Source organism: Argopecten irradians, chromosome 15, assembly GCF_041381155.1.
Source record: "Argopecten irradians isolate NY chromosome 15, Ai_NY, whole genome shotgun sequence".
Taxonomy (NCBI): Eukaryota; Metazoa; Mollusca; class Bivalvia; order Pectinida; family Pectinidae; genus Argopecten; species Argopecten irradians.
In genome coordinates, this window is record NC_091148.1 from 12,712,832 (window position 1) to 12,739,881 (window position 27,050).

The 27,050-nt window shown below is 37.0% G+C and overlaps 1 pseudogene; it reads left to right on the forward strand.

Annotated features, from left to right (window-relative positions):
• Positions 1 to 2,430: 2,430 nt before the first annotated feature.
• LOC138308904 (perlucin-like protein) lies at positions 2,431 to 26,694 on the forward strand (annotated as a pseudogene).
• The last annotated feature ends 356 nt before the right edge of the window (positions 26,695 to 27,050 follow it).

Sequence of the window (27,050 nt, forward strand, 5' to 3'; positions counted from 1 at the left end):
TTTCGGACAATCGAGTTGGTGACTCGACTCGTTTTCGCTGTTGTTATGCGATTTTGGAAGTTGTGTACTACAGCAGTTTTGATTTTGTTATTAGCATTCTGGATGACAGGAGGAGTGGTGACATTTCTTCTACTTATCTTCGCCCTCGTAGGTAGGCATTGATAGTTTTTAAGCAGCCAATAACCATTTAAACCATGACGAGATGATCGATTAATCATATCACCCTTCAAGTAATCACAGGGCCATGTATAGTTTCTATATGAAAAAATAGCCAGAAATACATATAAGATAACACGTTATATGTATTTCTGGCTATTTTTTCATATAGAAACTATATATGGCCCTGTGAAATAATCTTCTTAGGCAAGATGGTTTGGTGATATCGAGAGAAGCAGAAGAAATTTGACGTTCTGTCAATAATATATGCCGTAAACTGTCAATAATATATGCCGTAAAGTAGACCTACTGAAACAAGAGAGGAAAAAATGTAACAAATAAACCGGGATTCGAACTGTTGACCGCTGCACACTAGCAGAATACTCTACCGTTGAGCTACCTGGTCACCGATGATTGACCTAGTTCAATCCTGCTACATTCCTCCATCCTTTTTTAAAGTCTTACCCCTCGGAGAGATACAAAACCTGAATATCACCAATGTAGGGTATTTTTAATTGGGTGCCAATTTTGTAAGGAGAGCTAGGAGAAAATGTAGCTGTAACAGGAGAGGGAAATTGTAGCAGCAAGACCGGGATTCGAACCCGGGACCCTCCAAACACTAGCCGAGTGCTCTACCGACTGAGCTACCTGGTCATCGATGATCGACCCAGTCCATTCCCGCTACACTCCTCCCTCCTTTCTCGAAGTCTTCACCCTCGAAGACATACGAGACCCTTCCAAACACCACCACCGTGGGTTATTCAGTTAGGCGCCAATTCTCTAACAGGAGAGGAGAAAATGTAGCGGCCAGACCGGGATTCGAACGCGGGACCCTCAGAACACTAGCTAAGTGCTCTACCAACTGAGCTACCTGGTCACCGATGATCGACCCAGTCCAATCCCGCTACACTCCTCCCTCTTCTCTCGAAGTCTTCGCCCTCAAAGACACACGAGACCCTTCCAAATACCAAACCGTAGGTTATTTAGCTGGGCGCCAATTCTCTAACAGGAGAGGAGAAAATGTAGCAACCAGACCGTGATTTGAACCTGGGATCCTCAGAACACTAGCCGAGTGCTCTAACGACTGAGCTACCTGGTCACCAATGATCGACCAAGTCCATTCCCGCTACATAGCGGACACACTCCATCTGATTAAAATACGGATCCTTATTTTCACTCGATTGATAAGAGGATCTGACAACATCCCATCAGGGGTCACGTTCCGGTGACCTTTGGAAATGACCAATCATATTGCTGCTAACAGAATCTTGACTGCGGATGAAATAGTTTAAAAAAGCTGTCAGAAATTATTTTCGGTATATAGTCATCTCGCCCAAACTAGCACAACATTAAATGTATATGTATACTGGGATGAAATGGAGTTATCAATTGACAAAGCAATGTGTATAGAAAATGCATTTGATCTGAAGTATACATGGTAAAAAGGTCATCCGAACATGACCCCTTATGGGATGTTTGTCAGATCCTCTATTGAACGGAGTGGTAATAAGGATCTGTATTTTAATCAGATTGCAGACAGACCGAGATTTGAACCCAGACCTCTCAACACTAGCCGAATGCTCTACTGCTGAGCCAACCCAGTCCAACCCTGCTACAGTACTGAATAGTGTAAAGCCATATATAGTTATTTATCGCACCTCGGACCGAAATGTCCCCAAATGATTGGCGGAGAGCCGTCACGTGGTGACCCCCTATCACTTTATAGGGGGTCAGTAGATTTTATTATGGTGCAATATGGCGGCTCTCGCCCTCGCTTCAAAATTTAAACACATTATCTTGAACTAAATATACCACTTCATTACCGTAAAACTATATATTACTTGTTAATTTTTGTGTAAAAATAACTTTAATCGTTTTAATACTTAAAATTACATGAAATGCCTTTTTTTAAATACGAGTTGCTTCCCCTACGCCAGTTTGAAAGTTGATGACGCGGCGAAAATCAAACGTAACAATCCAAGCGTTTTCCAAACTGTGATTATAAACAAATGGAGGTGTTCGTACCTACAGATCAATCTTCACTCTACAATCAATTTATCGGCATAACGTTTAAGTGATTATCTCAGCGAGAATGCACAGATGATCAAGGAGATTGTGCTTAAAATGTTAGATGGATGTTTGTGTCACTCTTGTTTGTGATGCTTTCAATATACAGACGGTCTGGTGTCGTATTGAGGTAGGCCTACTGTGCACATAGGAATGTCGAAATTATTGTTGATTTATGAATTATTCATCATTATTCTGCAGGTTCCTTATACAGAATATTTGAAAATTCTTGAAAGAAATACATAGATAAATATTTAGCCTAGGCAAATTATTTTAAAAGTGGCGATTGTTTGTTATCATTCGTGCCAGTATGATTTAAGTTTGATTTCAGATTCTTGACCAAAAAAATAGGAAACAAAGAATTAATAAAACAAATAAATGGTCCTCGATGCGATAAATTCGTTATATAGTCAGTTACTGACCCCCTATAAAGGCATAGAGGGTCAGTAAGAAGTATAGGAGGCTCGGGCTACGCCCTCGCCCCCTATAAATCTTACTGACCCTCTATGCCTTTATAGGGGGTCAGTAACTGACTATATAACTAATAATATATATATAGTATATAGGCAGATGTATATTTATAAATACTCAATTTATGTTCCATATTACTGATAATTTTTTTAACATATTTGTTAAAACATTCATTTTACTTTCATGCTAACAGTTTATACATGCAATGATGCATATGTACATGTAACTCGGTAAAAGATTGATGTATAAAATTTACATGCATGTATACGCCAATTTGGGTGTAATTTAATACGCCAGTTGACGTAATATAATAAACTAGGTACGCTAATTGGGATATTATATGTAAGTTAGTGTTTTTCCCCAACCTGATAAAACTGTTTCCAAACTGTGTAGCTACCTGGCTGGTATATGTAGGCAGATAAATGGCAGTTTTTGAATTTGAATGCTTTTATGCAGTGTGAAAAGGTAAACATAAAAGGTAAAATAGCAGGAAAATTTGAAAATATAGAAAAACTGTCATATGTTGCTAATCTTAATCTGGGACCTTAATCCAAATGTCTTATAATTTCGTAAATACGCTTTAATTGATATAAGATATTTACTTTATTGTTAGTTATATTCATTCCCTACAAGTGATTTGAGTATAAAAATGTGATGGCAGCAGATTCAGTGATTAGCAGATCTCAATAAAAGTGAAAAGTGAAAACAAATGTGACTGAAGCACCCAAAATAAAGACGTCACAAAATTGATACCTACCCAAAAGGGAAGTAACTTTATAATATGCAAAGAATGAATATAATATTATATACGGTATACCTACAATGAAAAGTCTACAAGATTTATATTCGTATACTGGTATTGTATATTATACTATAAACTTTTTTTCTGCTTCAGGTCTGTTTTACAATGCTCAGGACATGCTGTTATACTACCCGGACCAACCCCCGCAGTCCCGACTATTTGTCCAGCTCCCTAATACCGTCAACCTTCCATACGAAAATCACTTCATTCGTACATCTGACAATGTCCGCATCAATGTTGTCTTAATCAAACACACACATGCCAATGCTCCTACTGTGGTATACTTTCATGGCAATGCAGGAAATATAGGCCACAGGTACGAAGAAAAAACTTTGGAAACTTTAAATGACAAATACACAGGCAATATCTCTTCACATGAATTTCACATGAAAAAAACAACACAAATTTCACATGAAAAAATATTGCCTGTGTATCCACAATTTAATCAGGAATTTTCAAGGCTGGAATGTTGGCTACAGCTGTAAAGAGGTAGTGGGTTATCAAAATTTTGGTGAGTCTAACAGGGCCGATATCATGAGCCTGCTAGGGATTCGATTGTCCAGACATGTCCGTAATTATTGTATATACACATATTGTGAAAATATTAGAACATATTGGAACACTTTGTTAATTACCGTTACTCATAAAACCTTGTGCAATGGGAGATAATTTTAAGTTTGGCTGGCCTAAATGCATCTGTGAAATATGATATGCTGTTTAAACATATTGTTAGTGGCGGTAAAGCACAATGAGACATATTTACTGGTATAGTTGAGTGTAGTAATCATTGTAAACATACTTGACCACAAGTAATTATTACAATATCCATGTTTGCCAGCTTCGTTAAAAGTAAACGGCCAAATGTAGCAGTATTCGTCGACAACATTTCATCAATAGCCAAAACTGTTTAGTGTTCCTTACTCAATCCATTCGTAAAACCAAAGAATTAACAATGACGACATTTAAAAGTTTTCTGCGCAGCAATGAGTAGCTAGTCGCGTACACTAACAATATAGACAAAACTCACATTTACAGCGAATGACCGACACCCCGTCTAAACTCGGAAAACGTAACTAAAGGTGGTAATGTTTCGACAGTATACAACTAATCCCCTCTAATTCTGACAACTGAGCAAAAACGCCCCGATTCAAAACTTTGGTCCAGAATGCAAACAGAGAAAGTACAGAGCGTTTGCAGACACAACTAAGGTCAGTCGATATGATTCTAGAATAATAGGTATATAGTCGCATATTTCTTCGTTACTATTAAAATGCCGATACTTTGGGATATTTTCAATGACTTACCTGCATTTTCTGGCAAAACTGTTGGGCGGCCGCCATTTTTTTGATTCGTGTAACACACCAACTACAGAATACATGGGAGGCCGTCCTTACATGACCTTAGCTGTTAATAGGACGTTAATAAATCAAACAAACAAACAAACAAACCACGTGATTCCCCACCGTGAACTCGCGTACACTTTTCATTCAAACGACTTCTTCTCAATAACCGTAAATCCAGAGTACTCATAGTACTCAGAGTACCACACTATAGAGCGACAACTACAACAATGTTTAGGCAAATTACAAAATTGGGCTGACGAAAATGGCTTTAGATTTTAAAAATCAAAAACTGTCTGTATGCACTTCTGTTAAAAACGAAAACCCACACAATGATCCTGACCTCACACTCAATGGAATTAAATTACAGTAGTTGAACAAACTAAATTTCTTGATGGACTAATATTTGATTCGAAACTGTCCTATTGTTCCACATATCAAACATCTGAAGGATAAGTGCTCGAAGGCACTGAACATTCTATGAGTTTCTTTCCCATTTTGATTGGGTGCAGACAGTGAAATGCTTCTACGTATCTATCGGGCACTCATTTGATCAAAACTTGACTACGGCTCTATTGTCTATGGATTGGCTCGCAGCTCCTATCTACAGATGCTTGGCCCTATACAGAATCAGTGGACTGCGTCTGGCACTTGGAGCTTTTCGAACAACACCTGTGAAGAGTCCTCCATGTGGAAGCTAATGAGCCATCTCTAGACGATCGACGAAAGAAATTATCCTTACAGTATGTTGCTCAACTGAAATCCAACCCCAAAAAATTCCGCATTTAACCTTGTATTCAATCCACAACATCAAGAATTATTTACACAAAATTAAAAGCTCATACTAAAATTTGGCATCAGAATTTCAAAATTTTTGCGGGGAACTAAATATAAATTTCGACACCCATTGACGAGTACAACGTATCGGATGTACCACCATGGCTCATTCAAACACCTGATATCTAATTTATCTCTACGATTTTGAGGAGGGCAAATCCAGTGCATTACCCGAAGAACACAAATCCATTTCCTTTCGGTCTTGCGCTTGACCATCTGTTTCCGACTCTCTTTGGTTCTTCAGGCTTTGAAATCAAGAAAAACCCCAGAAACACATAAAAAATCCAAAATACTTTTGATCCGAACAATTCGATTGTCTTCAAATTAATTATCTCTGGATTCCCAGCCCATGTGGGTATAAAGGGGAAATGAAAAGGCCGAAAAAGTAGCTAAGACTGCTCTTCGCCTAGCACAACACACATTGAAACTAACCTTACACCAACATCAAACCTTACATTTCAGTCAGAGCCTATTAAACCCACCATTTGCCTAACAACGGTAGGCTACCGAAACAATACAAAAAACTGTTTAAAATAGCAACATAACACTTTAATCCTTTATCTGTCCCTTCGGAGTGACCGCGAGAGAGGAAGTTTATCTCTCACGGTCTACACGAATTGGGACACACAATAAATTACACATTTCCAATCCAATATTCGAGGGGTGGAACCACCTACCAGCCATGCATGTGATTCGCTCTTCACAGTAGGAGAATGTTTTTATTGCATATGTCAATCGAGTCTAAAACACATACGAAAGATAAGCTACTTATGCAATTCTCAGACCATGTTCACTTTGTTTCATGCCGGTGTGACACTATCGAAAAATTACAAGTATCTCAAAGTGATTGGGCATTTTTTAACATAAATTGCTTGATCGTTTTTCTCATCTCATCTTTATATTACATAAAAACGCACACACTCATCGTTGTCGATCATCAGTTTGCATGAGTTTTCTCATGTGTTTTAGCCAAAACTATTTTATCCTATGTAACTCATTTTTATTTAATCAACATTTACAATTTTGTTTTTAGTTTTTGCTTGGCATATTCTTATCCTGATCTTTTAGAATACAGTCCTTGTTTATATCCTGGTACTAATGCCTGCCCTGTAGTTTGGCCCTAAATGACCTTAGTTGTCGATGGGCCGTAAAAACTCAAACAAACCAACAATATATATATAAGTATAATGGTTCCATATAGATAATAAAATATATGAGGGTCGATTGGATCGCTTTGATGGCAACCGCGCATAATATTACACAATGAAGACAAAATTATCTCCTTGGTTAATTGCAGAATCCCCTTAATTTATTGCAGAAACTAGCATTATGAGGTAAAACTTTTTATCCGATTTCTTAAAACTATTTCCAAAATTAAAGTATTTGAGAGTTTGGTCATTAAATTTCCAGGAAACGGAGTCAAAAGCATTTTAAAATTTAATTATTAACAACATTCAAGGGATATCATATTCCTCAGTGTATTTACATACTATCATAAAAAATAATGTTGAATTTCTCCTAAATATTGTCCAGAAATAAAACCTGTCTGATCTTAATTAAAAATTTTACACAAAAAATATTTTTAATCCTGTAAGCTTTCGTCGCTGAAGCTATTTTGTATACAGTGTTTAATAGAGAAATTGGACGCCAGTTTTTAATATAGTATTTTGATTTGTTTGGCTTTGGAATACAGGTGATAAACTCCATTTACTGTTTCAAGGTCATCTCCAAATACTTCCTTGTATTTGTCCAAGATAGTCTGCAATTTAGCAGGTGGGTTCACATGTTCTGCATCATTACTACCCTCATTTCGTTTCACAGAGACAGATTTTTATGGTTGGCCAATCTAATGTAAAAAAAAGTGTGAGTCCACCTTTCTGTACTACATATAACTTCAGGGTATTACATTGTTTATTATATTCAATCTTCACATTTGCCACACCCAATGATTTGAGTTTTTCACCTGAATATGTTTTCAAACACACATCAGCACGTGTCAAATTTTTAGCTCACCTGGCCCGAAGGGCCGGTGAGCTTATGTCATGGCGCGGCGTCCGTCGTCCGTCGTCCGTCGTCGTCCGTCCGTCCGTCTGTCCGTCAACATTTCCTTTAAATCGCTACTAGTCATAGAGTTCTGCATGGATTGTAACCAAATTTGGCCACAAACATCCTTGGGGGAGGGGGAACAGAAACTTGTAAAAATTTTGGCTCTGACACCCCGGGGGCAGGAGGGGGCGGGGCCCAATAGGGGAAATATAGGTAAATCCTTTAAATCGCTACTTGTCATAGAGTTCTACATGGATTGTAACCAAATTTGGCCACAAACATCCTTGGGGGGAAGGGGAACAGAACTTGTATAAATTTTGGCTCTGACACCCCGGGGGCAGGAGGGGCGGGGCCCAATAGGGGAAATATAGGTAAATCCTTTAAATCGCTACTTGTCATAGAGATCTGAATGGAATGTAACAAAATTTGGCCACAAACATCCTTGGGGGAAGGGGAACAGAACTTGTATAAATTTTGGCTCTGACCCCCTGGGGGCAGGAGGAGGGGCGGGGCCCAATAGGGGAAATAGAGGTAAATCCTTTAAATCGCTACTAGTCATAGAGTTCTACATGGATTGTAAACCAAATTTGGCCACAAACACATCCTTGGGGGAAGTGGAACAGAACTTGTATAAATTTTGGCTCTGACCCCCCGGGGGCAGGAGGGGCGGGGGCCCAATAGGGGAAATAGAGGTAAATCCTTTGAATCGCTACTAGTCATAGAGTTCTACATGGATTGTAAACTAAATTTTGCAACAAACAATCCTTGGGGGAAGGGAACAGAACTTGTATAAATTTTGGCTCTGACCCCCGGGGGGCAGGAGGGGCGGGGCCCAATAGGGGAAATAGAGGTAAATTCTTTAAATCGCTACTTGTCATAGAGTTCTACATGGATTGTAACCAAATTTGGCCACAAACATCCTTGGGGGAAGGGGGACAGAACTTGTATAAAAATATTTGCTCTGACCCCCCGGTGGCAGGAGGGGCGGGGCCAAATAGGGGAAATAGAGGTAAATCCTTTAAATCGCTACTTGTCATAGAGTTCTGAATGGAATGTAACAAAATTTGGCCACAAACATCCTTGGGGGAAGGGGAACAGAACTTGTATAAATTTTGGCTCTGACCCCCCGGGGGCAGGAGGGGCGGGGCCCAATATAGGGGAAACAGAGGTAAAATCCTTTAAATCGCTACTAGTCATAGAGTTCTACATGGATTGTAACTAAATTTGGCCACAAACATCCTTGGGGAAGGGGAACAGAACTTGTATAAATTTTGGCTCTGACCCCCCCGGGGCAGGAGGGGCGGGGCCCAATAGGGGAAATAGAGGTAAATCCTATAAAATGATACTATCGTAGAGTTCTGCATGGATTGTAACCAAATTTGGCCAGAAACATCCTTGGGGGAAGGGGAACAGAACTTGTATAAATTTTGGCTCTGGCGAGGGGTGGGGCCCAATAGGGGAAATAGAGGTTAATCCTTTAATTCGCTACTAGTCATAGAGTTCTGCATGGAAATGTAACCAAATTTGGCCAGAAATATCCTTGGGAGAATAAGAACTGAGTTTGTATAAATTTGGCTCTGGGTCCCGAGGCAGGAGGGGCGGGGCCCAATAGGGGAATTATAGGTAAATTCTATAAAATTGCTACTTAATTGTCCTAGAGTTTTGTATGGATTGTAACTAAATTTGGCCACAAACATCCTTGGGGGTAGGAGAACAGAACTTGTATAAATTTTGGCTCTGACCCTCAGGGGGCAGGAGGGGCGGGGCCCAATAGGGGAAATAGAGGTAAATTCTATCAATCGCTACTTGTCCTAGAGTTCTGCATGGATTGTAACCAAATTTGGCCACAAACATCCTTGGGGAAAGAGGAACAGAACTTGTATAAATTTTGGCTCTGATCCCCTGGGGGTAGGAGAGGTGGGCCCCAATAGGGGAAATAGAGGTCAATCCTTTAAATCGCTACTTCTCATAGAGTTCTGCATGGATTGTAACCAAATTTGGCCAGAAACATCCTTTGTGGAAGGGGAACAGAACTTGTATAAAATTTTGGCTCTGATCCCCTGGGGTAGGAGAGGTGGGCCCCAATAGGGGAAATAGAGGTCAATCCTTTAAATCGCTACTTCTCATAGAGTTCTGCATGGATTGTAACCAAAATTTGGCCAGAAACATCCTTTGTGGAAGGGGAATAGAACTTGTATAAATTTTGGCTCTGACCCCCAGGGGGCAGGAGGGGTGGGGCCCAATAGGGGATTTAGAGGTTAATATTAAAATTCCTTTAGAAAAGAAACAATGAACCTGTATTCAGAAAATTTATTTGGTCATTACAAACCAGGTGAGCGATACAGGCCCTCTGGGCCTCTTGTTCATTTGACCAGGGAAATGTTTCTCATATGACTTCTGCGCCATTACAGAGACAGCTGCACCTGTTGCTAGCGCCATTTCCACTTCCAACCCATTTAGCTTAGGTTTTAACACTATTGCCTTCTCCTCAGACATAATTATGCATCTTCATCTTTTTCCTCAATCATGTGGACCTTACCGCCCTTCGGTCTCTTACATGCTTTTCTACAGTGACCGGTTTTATGACAACCATAACATTCTTTATCCTTAAAATAAAACTCATCGGGTATATGTGTTGTAGCATTACAGCGATAGCACTTCGACTGTTTATATTTGTCACGATCAGTTTTCTTCGGAACACTTTGAGTGTCTTGTGGGAGTTTCGCAGGCTTTGATGCAATTTTGTGTTCCTTCGCTGAAGACTTAAGACCGCAGTTCGTTTGCATCATGTGCTGCTGTTTCAATAGCGATAGCTATCTCGCTAGCTGTTTCGAAAGTTAAAGATGTAGTGTAATGTGGAAGCAAACCTTAAATAAGATAATTAATAAACCATAAAAATACTGTGTGCCACGAAGAAAAAAAAATCCAGTGCGTCATTTCACAAAACAATGCGTAAGAGTAATCTCCGTTCAAAAACATACCTTTAGAATCTTCAACTTTAGGGAATATCCCTTTTTTACTGGAAGTGACGTACTGTTAGCAAAAGATTGCGTCAAGTAGCAAATAATGTAAATCAGTAATTGATTGATTGATTGATTGATTAATCAATCAATTAAATAAATAAACAAATTATTAAATATATCAATAAGTAAGTAAATGCCTAGACCTATAATTTACCTTGAAACAAATGCTGCACCCGTTTCAAGCCGATGTGTTTCAAGCAAATCATTTAATTGGTTTTCGTTCGACACTCAACTAATTATGTAGTCCGACTTCCTGCATGATATGTTAAATCCGCTGACTGCATCCATCATCCAGTAACCACGTGCATGCCGATGTCAAGCGAAACCGAAAGTTAGCTATAGCTAAATAATAGGGACTATTCATGACGGTCATGCAAATGTTGTGTAGCTGAAGTGACGGACGCGACGAAGTGACGGGCATTAAGCCTTTCCCGATTGCGTCTGTGACAACACAATGGCTTCGTGCTCGATGCGTATCCATTTGAAAACATTGGATTATAACTCATCGCCACTTTATTTTTGAATTGATTTTTTACGTACGTAGATATCTATACAGTTTATATATATATATATATATATTCTATATATAAGTTTATTCCAGCAAATGTGATAAAAATGGCAAGTTTTCGGCTCAAAGGTGAAGGTGCATTATTGCAGTTCTTAGCCTGCAAGTGGTATCAGGACATCTCAGCACTTGGAGACCTCGGCACGTCGGGTATTTTTTCACCTCGGCATTTTTTTCAGATGTCTCGGCACTTGTCGGAATTGTTGTCGGTATACTTATAAAATGATTATTGTCAATAATATACATCATTAGCCTAATCTATAATGTCTCACTTATAATTCCGTGGTACAAGAATAATGTAGTTCAGACTCCCAAGTGTGTCAATTTACGGTATATTTATACATATAAAAATTCATTTAGCAACCTAAATGCATGTTCATTTCTCATTCTCATCGGTTAAGATATGTAGTTATCTCTCATATCATGCAAAAATTAGTTTACGGCAAATAAACTCCTTTAAAAGTAGCTGTCAGTGAAAAATGGTAAAAGATAAACGGAATGTAGTAACTTAAAAAATATAGACTTAATCCCGATCTCAAGTACTATTTAATCAGTAAGAGAATAAAATATGCTTCAATTTCTTGAATTTAGCATTTTGAAGATGCTCCGACGCTGACAAATGGTATTTTTTCGTGTATCAAAAACAAGAGCAGACGATTTAGTATTACAAAAGTTACTTACTTTACACCATTACCACCATTGAAAAATTTGAGCTTCTAATTTTACTTTAAAACTGACAATGCAAGTTTAAAAGTATATATTTCAGATTAATTTTTTTTTTTCAAAATTCGTTTCTGAGACAACCTCTTGCGTTTCTAAGGACGGGCAGTCGCCATTTTGTTTTAACTCTGCTTGGATACAACACCGGGTACCGACCCCTATATAAAGCGCGTGACCACACACGTGCACTCAGTCGAACGCTTGCTGTTCAAGGTGTAACAACTAACACTTGACCGGCTCTAGATCTACTGTACTATATACCCAAGACGTGATAATAATTAAATGGTTAGTACTTAGATAACATTGTCAAACTAATTATAAACACTGCACTCACCTGACAAGGTTTCATTGAAGTAATATTGTCAGTTAGATCCCAAAATATGTCAAATACGAGCAAATAAAACACTTCAATATACATGTACACGCACATGTAAACATGTTGCTTGAATAGAAATGAACGTAATCTGTTCCTGTCACTGTTAGTAGCAGAAAACTTAACAGAATATTCTTTTTCAATTTCCTTTTGTATCAGTTCAATCATTTCAAGGCTAAGAACCTTGTGTCACCACTGGCTTTCAAGAATTTTGAAAACGACATCTTACTGATGACATAATCATATGAACAAATCTTATCTTTGTCACAACACAAAGTAAAAGTACAATTTTGCCTCACAGTTAAGTTGTCTCAAAACACTTTCACACTTACATGTATGTATTTCTTACAATAAAGTATCTTCGCTGATCAGATCCATCAAGATGCACTTATTCCCATTCTTTACAACAACATTGAAGCATGAGTTAATCATCTGCTTATCTTTGTTTTCTGACAATGGTCTGAGTAGACCACATATTTGGTCAACGGCTTCCTCTCGTGTATGTAGAACTTCACTGTAGATGTTATTATATAGACTTTGTCACCTTCCTTGTAGTCTCAACTATCTCCTATTATTGGGTTAAGTCATTTCTTTTTTCCTAACGATATATATGGTTTTTTTGTTTTCTTACATATTAAACCTCTTGATGACAACTTTTTGGTTGGGCAAGGGAATTCTGATCTTTTAAGAAGAGTCCCTTTTGGATGGTCCTGACGTTTCTTTCATGAGTCTCTGCAAGATGAAAAGGAAATTGAAAATTCTGCAAGATAAAAAGAAAATTAAAAGAGTGAACCCACTTCGCACATTTAAACTTTATATTTTGATGATGTGTGGTGGATATGAGCTTAATCTAATGAAGATATAACAATATATATTGAAGACAAGCTCATTGCCTTAGTGTTCAATAGTTTGACCCTTGACCACAACAATCTTAATTTGCTGAATGAATGAATACAATCAGGTATCTGAATGTCAAGTCTGTCTTAGAAGCTTCTTGAATGGTTAGAAAAAGGGCCTCTCTAATGACCTTTAAATGTACAAGTAAAATATGTAAAGAAGTTAATATGCTACAAAATGTGTTATACACTTACATTGAAACTAAAACAACTGGTCTGTATAGATATGTTTTGCAAAGTTTGGTTTGATTTGAGTAGATTGATTATCGTCCGATTAACTGCCAGGACCATTTAAAGACGTCATGTTGAGTTTGGTTGATAAAAACCGACCAACCGTCAGCACCTGGCATCTGCCCCATATGGGATTCAAACAGGTGTAGGGCTTATGGTAATACTACTATGTCAGGATATCTTAGCCACTCGGCCTTTATTGGTTCATCTTAACTCTTTCGAACACATTTTCTTATCACATTTGAACATATTTGTCAATATATATGATATCCAACTTCTGCAAAGTATCCAAGGTGCTAAACGTCTCCAAGGTACTGGACAATCAAAATATACACTTGGACCAAAACAAAACCTTTGCGGAAATCGTACGACTTATTTCATCTATATAAATGAACTTGAATGAAGTTGTTCCAATATTTGAGGTTGTTCCGGATCTGGACACTCAGTACCATGGACCACCAATTGCTTTGTGTCATTCCATTCATCATATCTGGCAGGCCATCCTATTTGAATTTAAAAAAAATATAGAAATGCAAAAATGTTCATGCCACTTTGATAATTCATAAATGTTTTATATGTATGTAACAGGAGAGGAGAAATTGCAGCGGCCAGACCGGGATTCGAACCCGGGACTCTAAAGTATCGTCCTGCATGAGATATTTATATTATTAGTGCTGTTGAGGGTTATTACCAATGTAATGTATTTTCACTCCTTGCTTCTGATCTTCTAAGCGCTCTATTATTTCAACAGGATAAAGTTCATCGGGTTTTGACTTAAGCCGTACTTTGTACGGTTTAAGTCAAAGAGATCACTTTTCGTAACCTTTCAACACTGTAATTTAAATGCCGTTGACCTATGACACCCTAATTTAAATGTCGTTGACCTGTGACACGCTTATTTAAATGCCATTGACCTATACTGTGTCCTACATCTCGCCCCTCTCATATTCCCCCGCCACCACTCCCCCTGTACCTGCATGTGTATAATGGCACCTAATACACAGCTAGGATTGTACCCTACTTTCCAGTCCACACAATCTATACAAACTGGTGACTCCTCAATCTAACTAGCATATATAATCCCTGTTACTGGTCTTGCTATCTTTGTTTGTTTGATTATTTTAACGTTCTATTAACAGCCAGGGTCATGTAGGGCTTGCTATCGAAGTCTTATTGACCTAAAGGTTATACAGTAAATTAATTAAAATTTCTTTCTGTGTTCATTAATTAATGTTTTTAAAGACAGATCTGAAGTAAAAGACAATATGAGGCTGCCTTAATGTATGCATGGTTTTACTTGCATACAGAAGGAGCAACTCAAGAGTGTAGGAGTTTTTAATGAACATAAGACTTTTGCTTTCTTTATTTTAAAATCTTTTCTTTTATTTATAAGAATTTTGATATAGAAGAATGTAAAACAAAACATATAAGAATTTTCTGAGATCAGTGGAATGTTCTTGGAATAATCGATATCAAAGTCTGTCACAAGACGTTTGACTGCTGATAGATACGTATACACAAAGTTTTTGAATTAAGCTTACTTTTCTATAGCACACAGTATCTGTTTTCCTGGTAATGAATAAATAAAATGTTAGTTTTCATAACGCGGGTCGTTTTATGTTTCCCGCCGTCGTCCTAAATGCCGCGCGGTAGTCGACTATCGCTGCGCCAGACGGCAAAACAGCGAAATGAATCTCCACTGTTATCGTACATTAGACAGGAAATCTTGCATATGTTTGGTGTTGTAACCTCATCTTAAGCCATCGATATATATTTTCTTTTGTTATTAATGTTTTTAAGAAACCTTTAAATTTTGCTTCGGAAAGGTAGTGGGCCTTTAAAACTTAAAATTTTTTCACTATAATAATAATAAAAAATTGTAAAAACAGAATTGTGTATCATAATGTCATGTAATCAACTTAAAACTAAAAATCATTTTGAATTAAGTTAATATTTGTGGCAGTACTGCAAAAAATATTGCATTTATATCTACGGTGAAGTGAAACAGGTACATACAGTCAGACTATAAGGTCAATTTTTTGTCTACAATTTCATTCTATGTTTGATTTAATTAAGCTGTACTTTGTCTGGTTTGAGTCTAAGGGATTATACATCCAGTAACCTTTCAACTCCTTGATTCAAATGAGGTTGACCTATAACATGCTAATTTAAATGGCCTATACTGTATCTAAGTTATATGGATACACTGTTCTTGTCGTTATAAAACAACAAATCCTGTCCTATAAACTGATATGAATAAATGCTATATATTTTGGGGTATGATGTTCCGATAAACATACAAAACAATCACATTTATGTAAACTAATGTTCAAAGTCAAATATGCTGCTTGCATCTTGCTAGCCTAACAAAGATGCAACTTGACTAAAATAATGAAATCCATATATACATGTGCGGCATGATCATTTCTAATTAATGTAATGGCCTTGAAATCATCTTTTTTGCCTTTTCCTCAAATACATATGAAAAAAATATACGAATAAACAGAATCTTTATTTTCAGCACATAAGAATGAGATCACTGAATTAACTGAATTTAATAAGACAATGTTTCATGTTTGATACTTTATTATTATAAATAACCATACTTATTTTGAAATAAAATACTTGAAACAACTCCTATTCCCTCTGATTGTTTAAAGGTATACATGGAAATTCAAATGTATTTTGATATTTTCAAAATTTACAAAATAACTTGAAATATAGGTCGCTTATGATATTGTGTAAAATACAGATAAACTTTAGTGAGTTCAGGATGTAACTATTAAACAATGGCTTTCAGTTGGCATTTATACATGCATATACCGCAGTCTCCCAAAACTCGCACCTCGCACAATATACACGCATAGCACACCGCATGCATGGGAGGCCGTCCTTACATGACCAAAGCTGTTAATAGGACGGACGTTAATTAATCAAACAAACAAACCATTCATAGTCAGTATGAATACAAACTGCAGGAAGCAAATTTCATGATGCGCTCTAGCTTCATGGAAATTGCTTACGATACAAAAACGCCTTTCAGTCAATTTCGATGAAGTATGCAGGAATGAAAGAAATTATATGTATATGCGCAAAGAAGTTAGATAAAGGATACTATTCAATTGATGTTGTCACAGTGAATTGAAGATTACCATAAAGGGATTTAATGGATATATTAAATACAAGGTACAAAAAATCTTAGAGCGACAAATGACATTGTGTTGCCATTTTCTCAAGAATAATATAGAAGGGAATAGTTAAAAATCATTTACCCATGGTCCAGTGATTTTCTTCAATGACCCTATTTTGTGATTTGCTACTAATATATGTGTTTATGAATAAGGAAATATATTATCATCTTATGACAGAGTACTTAGATTTATAAAACAACACTTTTACCTGGAATTCATTGTTGTCCAACTAAGAATTCACATGATGTGTATGATATGATGTTCACCGATATGAAAATCATTTATCTAAGGAATTGCAATGTCTTTCAATTACATAATTGTATCGCATAACGAATATTCTTAGTATTCAGTAGAAGGAAATAGAAAATCTATTTTGAAAAGTTGAATAAACAATTTCTTTAATCTTTACCATTGCAATTTGACAACAATCGATACCTTTGCTATTGTGCATTAGTATTTTTCATTTATGTAATCAATGCAAATCAGAATTCTTGATTTGTAACTTTTTTAAGCCGAAGTCTTAGTACTTTCATTACTTTGATTTATGAATTCGAACTTTTCTAAAATTTGATATCCTCTGGGGCCTGCATAATTCACTGTAAAACAAAAAATGAAGACAAATATATTCTTGCACAAACACAGTACCAAGAATTAGATTAATCTCAACAATAATAAATAAATATGAAAGCATTACAATACTATATAAGTACACCACAGTGTTAGACTGATCTAGATTTGCTTTATCTGTATAGAATATAGAATTTCACAAGAGTTAATCATGTAGATTTAGTCAGATTTTACCCCCCTCCCCCGTCCTAAAAAGAAATTAAAAATATCATGAAACCTCAGAGTAGTAACTTCTGATTGCTTGTGTTCACAATTTTTCCCCGTCAGCACCGGTAATGCGAAACACATTTCGCTTCACTGTTGTTATTGTGTTAATCTCTGAGACTGACGTGCTGAAATATGAGGAGACAACAGTTGTGAATAATTCCTCGGAACAAAAATAGTATGTCTATTTGACAGTAAACGATAATAAACTTACTAGAAGTTGGAAAATTCTTCTCCGTCTCTCCGACGAATTTTGCAGGATCTTGTTCCCATCATGCTTAGTGCAGCAGCCAAGAACGATAACTCAATACTGTTTCATTCTGCGGGAAGTATCAAAATATTTCCCGATATAGTTACAAATGCACCATTTCAATATATATTGATGTAAAACTATTTATATTGTCTCTCTTAACATATAAAAGTCTAATGTAATATGTACGATAACTGACTTGTCTGAGATGTTAATTAATTAGCGATTGCCATCATACAATTGACATCCTGGATCGGCGGCCATCTTGGATTTTGATAGTTAAAGTTTGTTACCGCTTTTTCTCAGAAAGTACTAAAGGGATGTTTATCAAATGTCATATGTAGATTCCCCTAGGACCCTAGTTGTGCATATTGCATTTTGGGACCGATCGGTGAATATGATTAAGGCTGCCTGGTGGCGATCTTGGATTTTGATAGTTAAAGTTTGTTACCGCTGTTTCTCAGAAAGTACTGAAGGGATCTTTCTCAAATGTCATAAGTAGGTTCCCCTAGGACCCTAGTTGTGTATATTGCATTTTTGGACTGATCGGTGAACAAGATGGCCGCCAGGCAGCCATCTTGGATTTTGATAGCTTTCGCATTTGTCTGCAATTACTGAAGGGATATCTCTTTTATTTCATGCGTAGTTTCCCCTTGGGCTTTAGTTGTGTATAGTACCTTTGGGACTGATTGGTCATCAAGATGGCCAACCTGTCGCCATCTTGGATTTCACCGCAGATTTTCAGAATGCAATAAAGCGATCTGTCTTATATGTCATATGTTGTTAATTTGAAAAAGTTTGAAAAGCAGGGAAAAGATCCTTTTTTCCATTGTCAGACATAGATCATTCTATGGTGGGCGCCAAGATCCCTCTGGGATCTCTTGTTAATTTTTTTTATTTCCGGAAAATTGGAGCGGAAATCCGACGAAAGAGCAATGAAATTAGAATGACCTTACCTATAATTAAAACATAGTTACAATGTCATCTACTGTTTTTTCATTATTTTAAATCCCAATTTTTTGGAATATTACTTTTAATTTATGTTTGTTTCTAACCCACTGACATAGGAAAATTCTAAGAAAATGAATACACCACTCCATCAACTGCTAATCATTTCAAACTTTTTCTGTTAACTTGCATACTATATATAAACTATGCGTATGTTGGTCAAATGACGGTGTTATAAATTTAATTAGTAAGACGAATCATTCTTTATAGTTAACTACTTAACATGTTGTATAACCAGTTACATTAAACATTCCTGAAAATAATTTGACAAAAATAACCATTTTGCTATTTTCAATTTCAAAGAAAATCCTTAAAAAATAATGTGTTAATGCAAAATAGAATGATTCCTTTATGTAAAATGTTTTTATCCAGAATCCATCCAATGCAGAGCTGGGTGGCTCGGTTTTCAGGATTCCTGTTACTATCTCTCGCATGGTGTCGCATCATGGGCGGAAGCTGGTGTAAGTATTGACTATTGGAGCTTAAGCTGACAACACAAACGTTAATAACGCCCTACCCGCAGGTCATTGCAAACGTCTCATTGAAAAGGGAAACATAAGTCCATAACATATTTACTGTTGGAAGGTCTAACTGTCGTCATTTTTAAGAAAATAAAGCTATCTTAATTTCTTTTACATGTTCAGAAAATAATTTACATGAAAATATAGCCAAATTTACCCTTTTGACACCCGCCGTTTAAAGACCCGGGGGAAAAAGATCCTATCATTTGTTAATCATTTGAATTCCCACCCTATAAGGATGCTACCATTGCATTATCGGTGCAATTCTCTTCCATGGCTTAGTTGCAGAGAAGAAGTCGTTTATATGGAAATAGCTCAGAAATTGGCCCCTTTTGACCCCAATTTCATCCCTCAGGCCCCAAATGGGGTCAGCTGTCTATATGTACAATTTTTGAACCCTAAAAGGATGCTACCAATTGATAATGGGTGCTATCCATGCTTGGTTTCAAGAAGAAGTCATTTATATGGTAATGTGCCAAATTGACCCCTTTTGACCCGGAAAGACCCCCCGGGGGTAAATTTGAACACATAGTGATCATTTTTGCAGTATTACAATTTTGAATCCCCACATTCTATAAGTGATGCTACCATTGCATTATGGTGCTATAATGCTTAGTTTCAAGAAGAAGTCGTTTTTGCGGGGTATATGGAAATAGCCAAATTGACCCCTTTTGACCCCGCCCCTCATGGGGGTCAAGCCATATTGTACAATTTTGAATCCCCACCCTATAACTAATGACTAAATTGCATTATAACTGGTGCTGATCCCATGCTTGAATGATGTTTTTCAGCAGAAAAGTCGTTTATATGGAAATCCAAATTGACCCCATTTGACCCCGCCCCTCAGCCCCCGGGGGTGAGCCCCATCATTTGTACAATTTTGAATCCCCACCCTATAACGAACTACCATTGCACATAATAGGAGTGCTATCCCATGACTTAGTTTCAGAGAAGGAATCGTTTATATGGAAATAGCCAAAGGGTGATTTTTGATGGCCCCGCCCCTCAGGCAGTTCGGGGATCAGCCCCATCATTTGTATAATTTTTTGTGTTAATGCCCAAAATATGAATGATTCAGAGAAGAAGTCGTTTTATGTGAAATGTTTTTATCCAGAATCCATCCAATGCAGAGCTGGGTGGCTCGGTTTTCAGGATTCCTGTTACTATCTCTCGCATGGTGTCGCATCATGGGCGGGAAGCTGGTGTAAGTAATTGACTATTGGAGCTTAAGCTGACAACACAAACGTTAACAACGCCCTACCCGACGAGGTCATTGCAAACGTCTCATTGAAAAGGGAAACATAAGTCCATAACATATTTACTGTTGGAAGGTCAAAACTGATCGTCATTTTTAAGAAAATAAAGCTAGTTAAGATATAAGACTAAATAACGCATGTCTTCTGCTTTTCATTTTATCTAAACTGGCGTTATTTACAAGAAACACTTTGGTATATGATGTGAGGAAAATCCTAAAGTGAGTTATTTTCAAGTATAAATAAGGAAACCATCTTCATTTCTTTTGATTGACAGAAACAAATCCAACTAACATCTTACTGCTGTTGCAGGCTCTCTGTAAAGCACTCGGTGGAGTTCTGGCTATGATAGAATCTGCAGAGGAGTTGACGTTTCTGAAATCCGAACTAAATCACCTTCATCCAAATGGTAAGGAGATTGGATGAGTAAGAGTGTATGAAGAACAAAGTGAGGGTGTAAAGATACATAGCAATGGTAATGTGACTCAGTGAGGGTGGTGTGACGCATAACGAGGGTAATTTAACACATAGTGAGGTAGGTATTACAAATAGCGAGGGTGATGAGACACATAGCAATGGTTAATGTGACACAACGAGAGGTGGTGTGACACATAACGAGAGTGATACGACACATAGCGAGGGTAATTTGACACAAAGTGAGAGTGGTGTTATACATATCGAGGCTAATGCGACAAATAGCAAGGGTGATGTGACACATAGCTAGGATGATGTTTTGCATATTGTGGGTGATGTGACACATTTAATAGGATGATGTTTTGCCATAGGCGGGGGTGATGATGACACAAAGCGAAGGGTGTTGTGACACATAGCGAGAGGGTAAATTTGACACAGGTAGGGTGGTCGTGTACACATAGCGGAAGGTGGATTTATTAACACATAGTGGGATGATAGTAAACACATACCATGGGTGATAAGACGCCGCATAGCAGATGGTAATGTGACACATAGAGAGGATGATGTGACACAAAGCGCATATTGATGTGACACATAGCGAGGGTGATATGACACATTAGCTAGGGTGATGTGACACATAGCGAGGGTAATGTGACACATAGCGGGGTTGATGTGAACACATCGCTAAGGTTAATTTGATACATAATGAGTATGAGTGTGGACATAGCGAGTGGTGATATGACACATAGCGAGGGGTGATATTGATTAGATTTGTGTGATTTATTAAACGTCACTATTAAATAGCTATAGTCCATGTAAGGACGGCCTCCCATGTTATGCGGTGTCAATCTATGAGATTGTGTTGCGTGTATGTTCGTGCGTGGTGAGTGATATGTATGTTCGTAACTGTTGTGTCCTTCTTGTATAGAGGAACTGTTGCCCCTTTTTATTAGTGCTATATCAACATAGCAACACCCCACCCGTCACATTATACTTGACAATTTTGTTTTTTTGTTTGATTTATTAACGTCCTATAAACAGCTATGGTCATGTAAGGACGGCCTCCCATGTATTGCGTAGTGTTGCGTGTATGTTGTGCGAGGTGTAAGTGGACTGGGAGACTGCGGTATGTTCGTGTTGTGTCTTCTTGTATAGGCTGGGTGATGTGACACATAGCGAGGGTGATGTGACACATAGCGAGGGTGGTGACACATGATGTGACACATAGCGAGGGTGATGTGACACATAGCGAGGGTGATGTGACACATAGCGAGGGTGATGTGACACATAGTGAGGGTGATGTGACACATAGCGAGGGTGATGTGACACATAGCGAGGGTGATGTGACACATAGCGAGGGTGATGTGACACATAGCGAGGGTGATGTGACACATAGCGAGGGTGATGTGACACATAGCGAGGGTGATGTGACACATAGCGAGGGTTGATGTGACACATAGCTAGGGTAATGTTATAAATAACGAGGGTAATAGGACACATGTTCTACGTACACGAAAATAATGCCCAACACCTTCATCACATGGTAGGCTTTGGAACAATCGGAAGGTTGCCTGTCCATTACTGCATTATTGTAAAGCACTTATAGAAAGATTCGCTTCTGATTGGTCTAAAATGATTGAAAGTTACTTACCATTTCATTAGTGAGTATAGTACGTAAAAGCTTGCTCATTATATGAAATACAGATTTATAATATAAATGTATTAGATATAAATGTGACTTTCATCATGAAACTTCAAGAATACATGAATATATATAAGTATTGGATAATCCATTTTTAACTATAATAAGTCAATGAAAATCATAAAGCTATTGGTATATGTATATCACACAACATTCATACTACATATACAATATATTCTTATTTCACATTCACGAAAGGTCATATAAGCCCTCACATTGTCATCTTTACACATATGTAGTTTGAAAATAACAAAGTAGAAAAATAGCTAGAGAGAGCAAAGAAAACTAAAGACAGAAGTGATATTTCTTGTAGTTATTGAATCAACAAATTTTGCCGATTTTTATCCGCACTAATAAATAATGATTTACAGTTTTCCCCATTCTCGCCAAATTTTGATTGCGCAAATAAGTACGCTTACAATGTATCCAATATTTACATGTTCTTATTACATGTCGATCTGAATAACCATTAATAACCAAATAACCATTTGCCTAAAGGTAAAAAACGCTTTGGAAATTAATATTGTAATCAATCGAGGAAAAACAAAGCAGTAAATATATAATATATGAAAAGCAGTGTAGACTTTGCTTGTGATGAGAAGAGAAGCGCCATCTTGCATTTATGTTATAACCAAACTATTCTATCTAACGAATGACTTATCTATGTAGCTAATGTTCAATCTGATTAAAACAACATCCCATAAGGAATCATGTTCAGATGACCTTTATATCACGTGATCACATGAATTTTCTTCACCTTGCTACATCAATTGAAAACGATATTTCGCCCAAGCATACATATACTATTACATTTGTTGTGCTCTTGCAGTATGATAACTACGTGTACGAATGTAATTATGACAGTCAAGATTTTGAAAGCAGCAATTTGATTGACTATTTCCAAAGGTCACCGAGACATGACCCCTAATTGGTAGTGGTAATAAGGATCGTTGTTTTAATCATCAGATTGAGCTAACGCTATAATGCTATTTGCTTGAGCTACGGGAATAATATAAAACTCATTGTATATAATCTTATATTTTAGACGCGAATATTATACAGTATTGGATAGACGGAAATGACTTGGAGGTAGAAAATGTCTGGAAGTATATAAACACTGAAACAGGTGATCTCCTTTACGGATTGGGCACCGGGAGAGAAACCAAACGCTGGCGAAAATGATAATTGTTTGAACTTATGGGGACGCAGTGGATTTCGATACGCCGACAATAACTGCGAGGATCATCATAACTTCGTGTGTCAAATAAGGTATATAAATGTGCAGCAAAAAAGTGTAGCATGTGAATTCAAGTATGCTATTATATTGAAAGCAATGTTAACAAAAGAAAGTGGGCGTCATTTTCAACTCACGCGAGCCAAGTGGCCGATGGGCTTATTTCATGTCGTCTGTCCGTCAACATTTCCTTTAAATCGCTACAAGTCATAGAGTTCTGCATGGATTATAAACAATTGGTACAGAAACATCCCTGGGGAAGAAAAATAGAGTGTGTAAATTTTGGCCCTAACTCCATGGGAGCAGGTGGGGCAGGGTCCAATAGAGTAAATAGAAAGTAAATCATTTAAATCGCTACTTGTCATAAGGTTTAGCACGGATTGAAAACGATTTTGGCAAAACATATTCGTGGGGAAGTTGAGCAGAGTTTGTATAAATTTTGACTAGGGAAATTAGAGGTAAATATTTAAATTCTTCAGAAAAAAAGCCAATGAACCTGTATTCAGAACATTACTTGGCATTACAAACCAGGTAAGCGATACAGACCCTCGGGGCCGTTTGTTATCAACATACAGTCCAGCCCACTTAATACAAACTCGGAGAGTACAAAATCCCGTTTTATATGAATGAATTCAAATTTCCCCAATAATTGCAATCAATATGGTTACGTTTTGCGTTGTTGTTTTAACTCGCAGTAATGGCGATACAAGCCAAACTCAGGTCGTTTTTTTTTATCATTTCCGTCTTGTTTCGATAAATTTACTGACAAATTATGTCGTATAATCCACAACATGGAGGGTGACAAAATTTTCATTAACCGCAAAACAATGATATATCCGTATCCAGAAGTCTCACTTAACGTACATTTCATATATGTTTTTTGTTGTACAAATGTTAACCCACTAAGTATGAATCCCAATAATAAGTAAATGATTTTAAGGGTCTCTAGGAATTTGTTTTAAACCGGATTTGACTGTAGTACTTCTCAAAATATTTGAGCATGCAAGAAATTTTCTTTATTTATTCATCTGCATTGATTATTGTAATACCTTTCTGATAAAAAGATCATGAAATTATGTAAATAATTTTTAGTTCCCATGCATGTTGAAATATTAATCTTTTTATTGGTAAGCAATCGTACATTGTTTGCTTTCTAATGCTGAAGTTTGATTTATAAGCAGATGCTTAATATACTGCTTAATTGAATTTAATTCAAAAATAAATACTCAATTATCCATTTGTGTAATATTATATCATCAATATGTATTCCATTACTTGAAATAAATTTTTAGGAACATACTTGAACATTAAATAATCAACATGTCCAAAAATCCATCCTTATATAGAAGAGGTTATGGTAAATGCATAACATATTTTCCAGAAATTCTAGTCTTCATTTTTACTAATGTCACAAAAAAATAATAACAAGAATATGCATCTATGTAGTAAATGCACTATAAAGTGAATAACATATAGTGAAATATACGATAGTGATAATTTGTTGAAAATGACCAAATACGCAAGTTTTGACATTGAAATGGCAAACTTCCAGGTCTCTGTTATTTCAAAAATGTTCACTATGGTCACCTACTGTTGTGTAGGTTGCAACTATAAAAATGTGTAGGTGTACAATAACCGGAAGTGGGGGAGCTATTGCAATAAAAATTCGAAAAAGTGAAAAAAAATCACCCAAGTTTTCTGATTGAAACACGTATATGCTGCTATTTCAGTGTATTTATCAATACAACTTTTTTAGAACATTAGATGAAACTTCAGTGATATCATCATGAATGTGTATTAAAAATAAATATGTTATTTTCCTTATAAATTATGGTCAGAGCCAAATTTTTAACAAGTTCTGTTCCCCTTCTCCCAAGGATGTCTGTAGCCAAATTTGGTTGCAATTCATGCAGAACTCTAGGACAAGTAGCGATATATAGGGTTACCTCAAATTCCCCTGTTGGGCCCCGCCCCTCCTGCCCCCGGGGGGTCAGAACCAAAATTTATACAAATTCTGTTCCCCTTCCCCCAAGGATGTTTGTAGCCAAATTTGGTTACAATCCATGTATAACTCTATGACTAGTAGCCAGTTAAAGGAAGTGTTGACGGACGGACGCCACGCTATGACATAAGCTCACCGACCCTTCGGACCAGGTGAGCTAAAAATACTTATGGTGTACAAGAACCGGATGACCCTGTACCACTCCGGTGAAAATTTGATATTGCTATAAATAGGCATCCAAATTTCGTCTTTTTTTGTTTCAAGACTTTGTAAAAAACTATTTAGAATTTTCAAGCCACACATATTCAGCCACAATTTGCAGAAATATCTACCTATATGATATCGTTTTACAAAAAAAAATACTAATCAGAAGCCAGATAAAGGTACCGCATTCGCACCTCTTGGCCATAATGAATATGCGTGCAAACAATCACTAGGGTCCGTCAGATAGTGTTCGAAAAATGAATTGCACAAAAGTTGGCGGATGGGGGGACGAACCTTATACATAGAAACGGTGTAATACGTCTCCCACTTCATTTGGGAAACATAAAAAGCTTTAGTTACACGTAGCAAATATGATTCATAAAATTGACAATAAGTTTTAGTCATATGCAGTAAATATGACAAGTAATAATGAAATCATTATGTGATACCTGATATTCCATTTTGATCTCTTTACTCTTTTTTCAGGGATTCTGAGGTGGACGAGATCGTTGGGTAATTATGTATACCTAAAGAATCTCAATAAAACAATTAATGTATATTAAAGTACCGTGTATTTTTTGCCCACCATCATTAGAGATATTTCCACAAATTTTCATAGACACATTGTATTATGGTCTAGTAGTGTCTTTTGCTATTTTAAGGTTTTCACTTTTTTGTACTTTTTTCTGTAACCTTAGAAACATTGCTGAAAATGGCAGATTTTTGTGCAAGAATCGTTTCCGTAGCACAACTCTAAAACCAGCAGAGATATTTCCATGAAACTTCATAGACACATTGTTCTTATGGTCTAGTAGTGCCTTTTGCTATTTTTAGGTTTTCATTTTTTGCACTTTTTCCGTAACCATGGAAACATTGCTGAAAATATCATATTTTTGTACCTGGTTCTTTTCCG